This window comes from Rhododendron vialii, chromosome 8a (genome assembly GCF_030253575.1).
Source record: "Rhododendron vialii isolate Sample 1 chromosome 8a, ASM3025357v1".
Lineage (NCBI taxonomy): Eukaryota > Viridiplantae > Streptophyta > Magnoliopsida > Ericales > Ericaceae > Rhododendron > Rhododendron vialii.
Window position 1 is genome coordinate 11,814,639 of NC_080564.1, and position 9,298 is coordinate 11,823,936.

Below are 9,298 nucleotides of genomic sequence, written 5' to 3' on the forward strand. Positions count from 1 at the left end.
ATCTGTGACTCTGTTCTTCATTAATGCTTAGATGTTCCTCCGAAGAGGTGCAAACCTGTTTCTTTGAAGACGAGCGAATTCTTGAACTTCTCCTTCTATCATTTCCCTCACTGTCATTACATCTTCCTTTTCGAAATCAATCCCCAGTGTGACACCTGCTATTATAGTGGTTCTGAGTTCATTGTCAATCATATTCTGTTCCTGCTCTTGTGTAATAGGAGTGGATCTGGTTCCATGTTCTCACTATCTTCAGTTGACAGAGACTCCTCTAGTTGTTGGCTTCTAACTGCTTTCCTAATAGCACTTTGGTTCAAATCTACTAGCAGGTTAATACCTGCCATCTGAGATGGTCGTATGCCGCAATCTGATCCAATCACCACTGGGCCATTATAGAGATACTCACTTCTCTGCTTCACTACTTTTGTTCCTCTGGGCTAAATGTATCTGGGCTACACTGTTTTGGGCCGTATCACAAAGGTTGGCACTTACTTCTTGTTCTTCCTCTGATGGGCTTTCTGAATCCGGTATAAAAGAAACCAGTCCGTGTGAAGAATTTGAATTCGAATTTTCTTCATTAATATCTATACCTGCATTTGGGGTTAATGGTTCAGCCGACTTTGGTACCGGAGAAATTTGGTTTCCTTTTTTTGGTTCATTAACTGCAGTAAGCACACCTTGTACACCAATTCCCATTGGATGAGATGTAATCTCCGAGTAAATTACCTTTGGGCCCTCATTAATTACATTATTGTCTTCCACATCATCATTTCCATCCTCCCCTTCTGCTGTCGTGTCTGTCACTGATTGATCACCTTTGGTTGAGTTGGCAATCTTGTTCCTGTCACTTAAATCCACGTCATCATCTTCCTCACCAGAGCTTGAACCAGCAATCGTGGTGTTTTTACTCGGGGGAATGAATCTGAAAGATTCTTCTTCTTCCACTCTGATCACATACTTCTTTTCAATTGTCAGCTGAATTTTACCTTCAATCTTCTTGTGGTTTTCGGTGGCTATCAGAAACCTCCCTTTGACATATGATGTTTCTCTCAAAGTATTATCATCCACTTCTATGAAATGTCCCCATTTACTTCCAATTGCTCTGAAAGATGGAACGTTCCACGCATTAAGGGGCATACCATAACATGCAATCCATGCAAACCTTTCATCTTTTGCTGGTTTTCCCTTCCAAGGTTTCAACTCATCAAACCATCCCATAAACCATTTCTTTTTTATTATTTCATCTCTGATTTCTTTCGTAGGGAATGTCAGTATCAAAAATCTTCTCCCCATAGGTTTTATCTGAATATTTTCAATATTTTCCTTCCTCAAAATTTCAACCATTTCACTGGCTGAAATTAGCCTTCTCATTTTACCAACTGCACTCCTATCCAGCCATCCATTCCCAACTGGCTGAATTTGAATGTTTTCTATATTCTCCTGTACTCCTTGACCGTTTTTCCTTTTATCCTCACCTTGCTTACTCGATTCTTGTTGCCCTTTTCTTCTCCAGATCTCTTTTCCCACTAAATTCCTTTTCAGATTGTGCCTGCCATTGCTCTGAAAGTCGTTTTTACCTGTTGTACTCACCAATTCCTTCTGGGTTGGTATTTGAGTTTTCTGGAATGGTACTATGGCTCTCCTTTTACCTTTCCACTGAGGTCCCTTATTTCGTTGCTCCTGCCCCCTTTTAGCTTCCATTTTTCGTTGCTCTTGCCGAATGCCCCTGTTCCATTCTTGATTGAATCTCGATGTATTCTGAACTTAGCCATGCAAGCTTCCCCTGTTCCTTTCTTGATTGATTTCCACCCCACTATGAAACTGGTTGTGCAAGCTATCCGTTCTTCGTAAGAATCGTGCCATCTTGACAACCACTTTCCGATTCCAAACCCAAGCTCCATTTGTAATTGATGCAGCTTGTTCAGCGTCCTCATAGTATTCATACCTTACGAAACTGAAACGTTCACCTGTGATTTTGCTCTTCTTGTTCGGTATGAATATATCTCTGATCTTTCCATGCTTTGAGAATAGATTATATAGCCAATCTTTTCGGATTTGATCTGGAAGATTGTCTACAAAAAGGGTTGAATTTCTTTGGGTTTCACTCTCTCTGCACTCTCCACTCTCCACTCTCCACTCTCTCTCCTCATTTTCTCATAAATGAATTTGAACTGTTATCTTCTAGCTAAATTCTGAAGATATTTTTTTTTTAACAGCAAAAAGAACATATTTTATTAATAATCCACAAAAAGTTTACATGTTTTGAAGGGCTAGAGAGGAAAAATGGCATCACAAGGGGATTACATCACAACTAGGTTGACACTTAATTCACCGAACAATCATATGCCGCTCAAGTCCGGGAACTACACGGTTGACAAGCTGAGAGTAGCCAAAACTAAACTAAACGTAACCGTTACATAATGAAAGGTAGAGATCAAATCCCAAAACAAATAAAAAGCCACCTAACATTACAATGTATTAAGGTATCCAATGAAGCCCAGCATCCCTATCGCCAAGACATTATCCAAATTAATCCAGTTAGATCTCGCTAAGACTGATCCATTGTGAAGAAGTAAGCATTGTATCCAGCCTTGAAGGTCCTTGAAAGATCAGCAATAGTATCAATCTCCGCTTTCAGCATTTGAAACATTTTCCAATAGTAGCTGCAAATGTTAATGGAGAAGCACGACAGTAGAGTACTCATTCCTAGAAGCAGCAGAGTACTTTTGAAAAACTGTAAGTCTGCCGACGTAGAGAAATTGTGTACTGATCGCAATGTGAGAGGAGGCAAATTGAGCATGAGCACAAGTGGGTCACATGATCCACCTGAAATTTTCGGAATTTTTTGTTAAAAATAATTTAGGGAACCAAAACGTGGACTAAGCCCCACCACAGGCTTCTCTCTCTAAAACATATCGTTCTCTCTCGCCCAAATCACCGAACGGCGGAAACTCACCAAATCCTCGTCTGGAATCAGTCTTCAACCGTCATCATCTCGATCAGTCTTCAAACCCTCGTCATCTCGATCAGTCTTCAACCCTCGTCATCTCGTTTGAGTTCGGAATCAATCCAAAATCAGCCCTCAACCCGCGTCATCTTGATCTCACCCAAATCCCAATCCTCTCGTCTTCTCGTATCGATCAATCCACAGACCACAAGCAAGTAACAATCTCGTTCATTAATTATATGCAAAACTTTTGCCTCTTTTTACTAGATTAGTTTAGTTTAATCTAACTAGTTTAGTTTAATACAATACTTTGCCTCTTTTTACTAGATTAGTTTAGTTTAATACAATAGTTTAACTCTTTCATTCTCTCGTTCATAGATTAGTTTAATCTAGGCACAATAGTCTATTGATTAGTTTAATTGAAAATGCGTACACTATTTTGATTTCTATTCTGAAAAAAAGGGCTTAAAATTCTTTTCGGTTCTCTTAATAGTTAGTCATGAAGAGATTCTACCAACCCGTAGTTGCAGAGGTGCCAAATTTGCTGTCAATTTGCCGGTAGAGGTGCCTAATTTGGAAAAGGATGATGATAATTCTCGACCACCAAAACAAAAACATGTAGAAATTAACTTGGCAAACCTTCCCGCAAACTTTTAGGAAGGAATCTATACTTTTGTGTGCTTATGTATGAAATCTTTTAGAATGTTTTAAGTTCGAAGTTTTATGCTTAATGAAGATTAATGTTTAAACATTTCATCTTCGCGTTATGTTGAACTGTGAATTTTCCTTTTCCAAAGTAATGCTTGAAAGGTGACTCATTTGTATAGAAATTCTGGATCCCCCACTGAATGCGAGGTCCACTACGGGTCCCATACAAACGATCCGAGCCATTCATAAAATTTAAAACATTTTTCCAAAGGCTCTCACCAAAAATTAACTCAATTCGATACTTATAAGTACTCTATCTAATCATTTAACTTTTCATTTAGGTTTAGACCAGAAACACAAACAGAAAAAAAAAGCCCATCCATCTAATTACTTGAATGGCAGCACCCCAACCAAACCCAAAAACCCCAACTCAGCTCAAGCGGAATGGGAAACGCTCTAGTGCACCATGCAGCCGATCCGGCCATTCATGTCGGTACGAACAATTCGGATTTAATCCGAGATAAACGATCGGATTAGCCGCATTATACATGTAGTGCGGGATGCACTACAGCACTCTGGATCCAACTCAAGCCCCCAGCAAAGACACACAGACTCATCCAAAGGAAGACAAATTAGGAAAGACAGACAGACTCAAAAGACAAGACAAGGGACACACACACAACGTTGACTCACCGAAAGAAACTCATCACAGTATCACACACCCGTGAAGCACATCAGATTGGGGACCACCAAGAATGCTTGGCAGCCAGTATACAAAGTCTTCCAAAGAGTAGTCCTTTTCCCCACTTGCTTGCTTTAATCCAAAAAGCAACTAGATCTGAATTTTATTTCCTCTAGAACCTCTCCCCATGGATCCGGAGGATTTCTTTGTGAGGATCGTGTGAGATTTTTTATGTGGGGACTGCCACCACATTCAGCAGCCCCACATCAAAATCTCACACGATCTTTACAGAGAAATCCTCACAGAGGATCCGGATCCTCTCCGGCAAGGGTCAACATCGGGCCGGGCCGGGCCAGCCCGCCAAGTCACTACCCAAGCCCACCTACGGGTCGGGCTGGGTTTTTTCTTTTTGCGGGCTAGGCAGGCTGGGTTACCTACCATAAATTGAAGACTAGGCCTAGCCCACGAGCAAGCCCAATTGACGGGCTGGTGGGCCAACGGACGGGCTTAAATTTCCTTGGGCAAAAACTAAACCAATGGAAAAAAGAAATGGTTTTGTGGGATTTCGGGCTATTGGGCGGGTATCACGAGCGAGCTCCCGGGCCGGGCCTGCAGGCGGGCCATGTAAAAATTTATAGGCCCAAGCCCGCTCATTACAAACTACGGGCTGGGCTAGCTCGTGAAACTTGGCTCGGACTTGGTAAAAACCCGATGGACCGGGCGGGCCGCGGGCCTGCAGGCTAAATGATGACTCTTCCTCTCCGGATTCTGTTGTCTTATCTTCAAACGCCCTCTTCATTCATTTTTAGCCATCTTGTCCAAACCAACAGCAAAAGGGGTAACATCCCAAATGATTTTTTAATTGGACTTGAGTTAATTTACAATGTAACATGTAGTCCAGTGATTCAATTTCTGCTGTGCAAAATCTGCATTTGGCTCGATCAACATTATGAATAACTCCAGAGGTTTTAACACTGCCCAAGTAAACAAGCCAACGAAAACATTTTGTTCTAACTGGAGCCAGCCACATTTTACCAAATGAGAACAAAAGTCTCATCATGGTTTGAATCTTGAGAACTGCAGAGATTATAGAAAGATTTTACAGAGAAGTAATTGTTTGAGCTACATCCCATCCAACATAGTTGAGCAGTTCTCGCATCATTTGTACGTAGGTAGTGATCAATCCCAGATCCATCCAGAAGGGTAGACAGGTTTGCCAGCATTTCTTTTTCCCAGGCATAGATTTCTTCAGAATTGGAAGTTCCATTCATGCATTTGAAATTTTCTTGCAAACACATCACATATCAATTCATTCTTGTTGCGCAATACTCTGAATAAGCACACATCCTTCCAAAACAGTATTTGATTTCCACTTCCTTCTTGGCCTTGTTCCGTGAGCTAAGATTTTTGGGCGTTTTGTCTTTATTACTCCAGTAAAATATTAATATGCATTTCCGTAGACACCCCAATTTGAACCTATTAATTATCCTTAATTTGTGCCCTCGAAGTTCCCCGATGATGAAAAGGAATCAAATTAGGACTCAGCTAAAGCTTGGACGATGCTTCTTGGTCTTTTTCAAAACTAAAATGCACTTTTTCTCGACATCCTGAGGGTAAAATGGTCTCACATTTCAGCATATAAATTATATTTAAATAAAACAATTGGGTTAGAAAGAGGACTCAACCAGCTTTCCAACGCTTCAAAAAATACCCAAGACCGAGTTCAAGAGTGTCTATGGCGCCTCGCTGAATTTGGCCAGGCACCCTTGAGCGGTGCACGGGAGTGGCACTCTTGAGCGCTCAGGACTGCACTCTTGAGCGCTCGAGAGCTCTGACAGGCCATTGGATGATGAGCTTGACCTTTGACCATGTTTCTTTTCAGATTTTTCAGTCCATTCAAACCTGCACATCTCAGAAGACCAGCAAGAATATCAGCATGCCATGTTTCCACCCAAAACTATTTTTCCATTTTATTTTGATTTTAGTTTCAAATTTCAAACACATTTTCTCATGCCCTATAAATAGCTGCCCCATGCTGCATTATAAGGGGGCGAAAAAATCAGTCTCTCCCTCCCCCTTTTGCTGCCAAAAATCAGCCTTTAAAACTTTTTCTCAAACTCCTTCAAAACAATCTCCATTTTCTAAGAAAAATCACTAATTCTCAAGGAAAATCTCTTTGAGAAATGGAGACCTAAATTTCCTCTTCTCAAACTATTTTTTAACCATTTTCAAGCATCCAAATCAGTCCAAGAATCCAAGTTCAAGTCAAGCAAAGGTATAAAGGCTTACTTTATACTCCAAAATCTACTATTTTTCTACTTCTGAAGGGAATCAAGGGCTCATACCAGTTCCTCATACTGGTTATGAGCTCATTTGATTTTAGTTCAAGCAATAAGAGCAAGAAGAACAAAAAGAAACAAAACCTTTTCTGGGCACTGTATTCACTCCCGAGCGCTCGGGACCATTCTTGAGCGCTCGAGAGTGCTGTTGTCACCAAAATTCTATTTTATCACTAAATATTGTTTTTCTTGTATTTCAATAGATACTGGGTGTGTACTGGTCCATCCAGACCCCAATCAGGTTTATTTTCTGTTTGCAAGGAAGCAGCACTCGGATATTCAAGACCTGTTCTTGTTTGTTTGAGTTTAATGCTGAGCAAACCTGCCTAAATGTGATTCTAATTCATAGCTCTGTGTTTGAATATTTTATTTATTGTCAAAAGTACTAAGTTCTGTTTTGCAGGGGAAAGGGGGTCTTGTACGCTCAGGACCATTTATGAGCGCTCAGGAGTATTTTCAGTAACATTTGTTTCGCTTTTTGTTTTCATGCATTTTATATCAAGTCTTTGTTATATCCTTTATACCAATCACATGTATACACCTTCACTTATCATACTTGTAAATTCGTACTAACTTTTTTCATGAAACAAAAATATTTCCGACAAAATTTCACAAACATTGAGTAGAGACCGACACTGCGTCAGGCGAGAAGGGTGCCATAAAACCCTTCCCCTCTCGTAACGTGGCTTCCGAACCCAAAACAATCTCTGGTTTTTAATTTCAAACAATCATTTTCAATCAAAACGGTTTCTCAGGTGGTGAACCATAAATCCGGGTGGCGATTCTTTCTATTTTTCAAAATGGAAGGCCTTCCGGGCGGGTAGTGTAATGACCTGCTCTAGAAGGATTAACATAATCTGCCTTAATGAAAGCTAAATATCAACCTTAATGAAATTCATTCCATAAACGCAAGACAATGTCGACTAAGTAGATTACAACTGGCTTCCAAAATAAAATTTCCAAGAGAACTATACAAGATGAGTTCACATCCACAAAAGCTACAACAACTCCCCAAAAAATTTGTATCATAAAATGTACTACGCCAGAAGGACACCAAGTCGCCCCTCACCTCCACTCCTACAACCTGTCAGACCAGTAGTGGACCAAAACTCTACTTCAGTTACCTGAAAGGATTGTGAGTGTTACTACTTCATTCAAGCGGAAAGCATAAAACAGTTTTCACGAGCAAACATGGATCGAGTACTGCTTTTAATCATATTTAGTAGGAAACATACTATTTTTCACAAACCATTAAGTAAGTAACAATATTTCAAGAAATCATAGGGTTGCTTCCCTCGCAACCAGGAGTTATGACGGTACCGTGACCCTGTGAACAGGGTACTTCCAACAATGTATACCCTGTTTGTGTACAACAAACAGACAATTTATACCCTTCTTGTGTACATCAAGAAGAAAACAATTCCAACCAACAATACAGCTATGGCATGCTCTTGAAATAAAATCATGTTTCAAGCAACTTGATCCATATCCACAACCGTCAAAAAAATTCATCAAACATTAGCAGAAAAAGTATAAGTTTATTTTTAGCTAGCCACTTCAATGAAATAGCACACTCACCTTAGAGATCCAAAAGACAAAAGCGAAAGGCCCCCCTTCTCAACTTTGAGGTGGAGACTCGTCCCCCGATCCTAGAATATGAATGACACTATACTTAGTATATTTTATACTCCAACTCATGTTAAAATGCAAGTAAAATGCATAAATAAGTCTAGCATATGATCTTCTTTTTAATCTCCATCCCTAGTATGATACTGCATGAGACCAATAAAAATAATGGGTGATGTGTTTCAATGCTCCAAAGATGATTCAATGAGATTTGACGCAAGAATTCCCAAGAATAAGACTTAGACAGTTAGACCATGACCAACATGTATTGTTCTGACTGTATCCAAAACATAATCATGAATTGAAGAATGACACTTTAACCATTGAAAAGTAAACTTCTTCCTCTTCAAATCGACAGGTCATTCATCAAAAACGGAGTTCGGGTAACCTTACTACGGCCTCGCGATTATAACTTAACAAATACTAAAACTGGTGCAGAAACTGATTTTGGGTCAACTTTAACAGCAAATCTGTTATTGCCCAAGCATAACCAAAGCATACGGGTTGCATCGTTGGAAAGCTCTATGTGTCTAGTTTTCAGAAAAGCAAGCAGAATGTGTTTTCGAGTCTCGAGCTAGAAGATATGAGTGTTTTTCCAACTTGTGTCGGTGCAGACTGCTCAGTTCCGAATTTGAGTGATGCTAGGTCAAAAATTTCTATAGATCTCAATACGTTGAACTAGATCCTGAAATTTTTACTGTAGATAGAAGACACATAGAGGAACTCTCAGAAAAATTCCCAGAAATTTCAAAACTTTCGAACTATCTCAATAAAATTCCCCAAAATCAGACAAACATGAATTTTCCAATTCTGCAGAATTCTAAACCAAGTAATTTCTGTTCTAAACCACTTTAACTACACAAAATCCATTCTCCTAAGCCCTAATTAGGATTTAAACTACATGAATATGCAGGAATATACATATTTGATCAATATCCAAAACATAAATTAGGTATAAGATAAGGTTACCTTCAATTAATTTCTCCAATTCTTTCCCCTTCTTCTTCTTCTTCTTCTTCTTCTCCCTCTCTCTCTCTCTCTCTCTCTCTCTCTCTCTCT

General features: G+C 39.7%; 1 long non-coding RNA gene across 1 annotated transcript; it reads right to left on the bottom strand.

Moving 5' to 3' along the window:
* Positions 1–7,656: 7,656 nt before the first annotated feature.
* LOC131336629 (uncharacterized) lies at positions 7,657–9,298 on the bottom strand. Its single transcript, XR_009202895.1, has 3 exons — positions 9,209–9,298; positions 8,192–8,262; positions 7,657–7,737 (listed from the first exon to the last, which is right to left on the bottom strand). It is a non-coding gene; the product is annotated as an uncharacterized LOC131336629 (long non-coding RNA).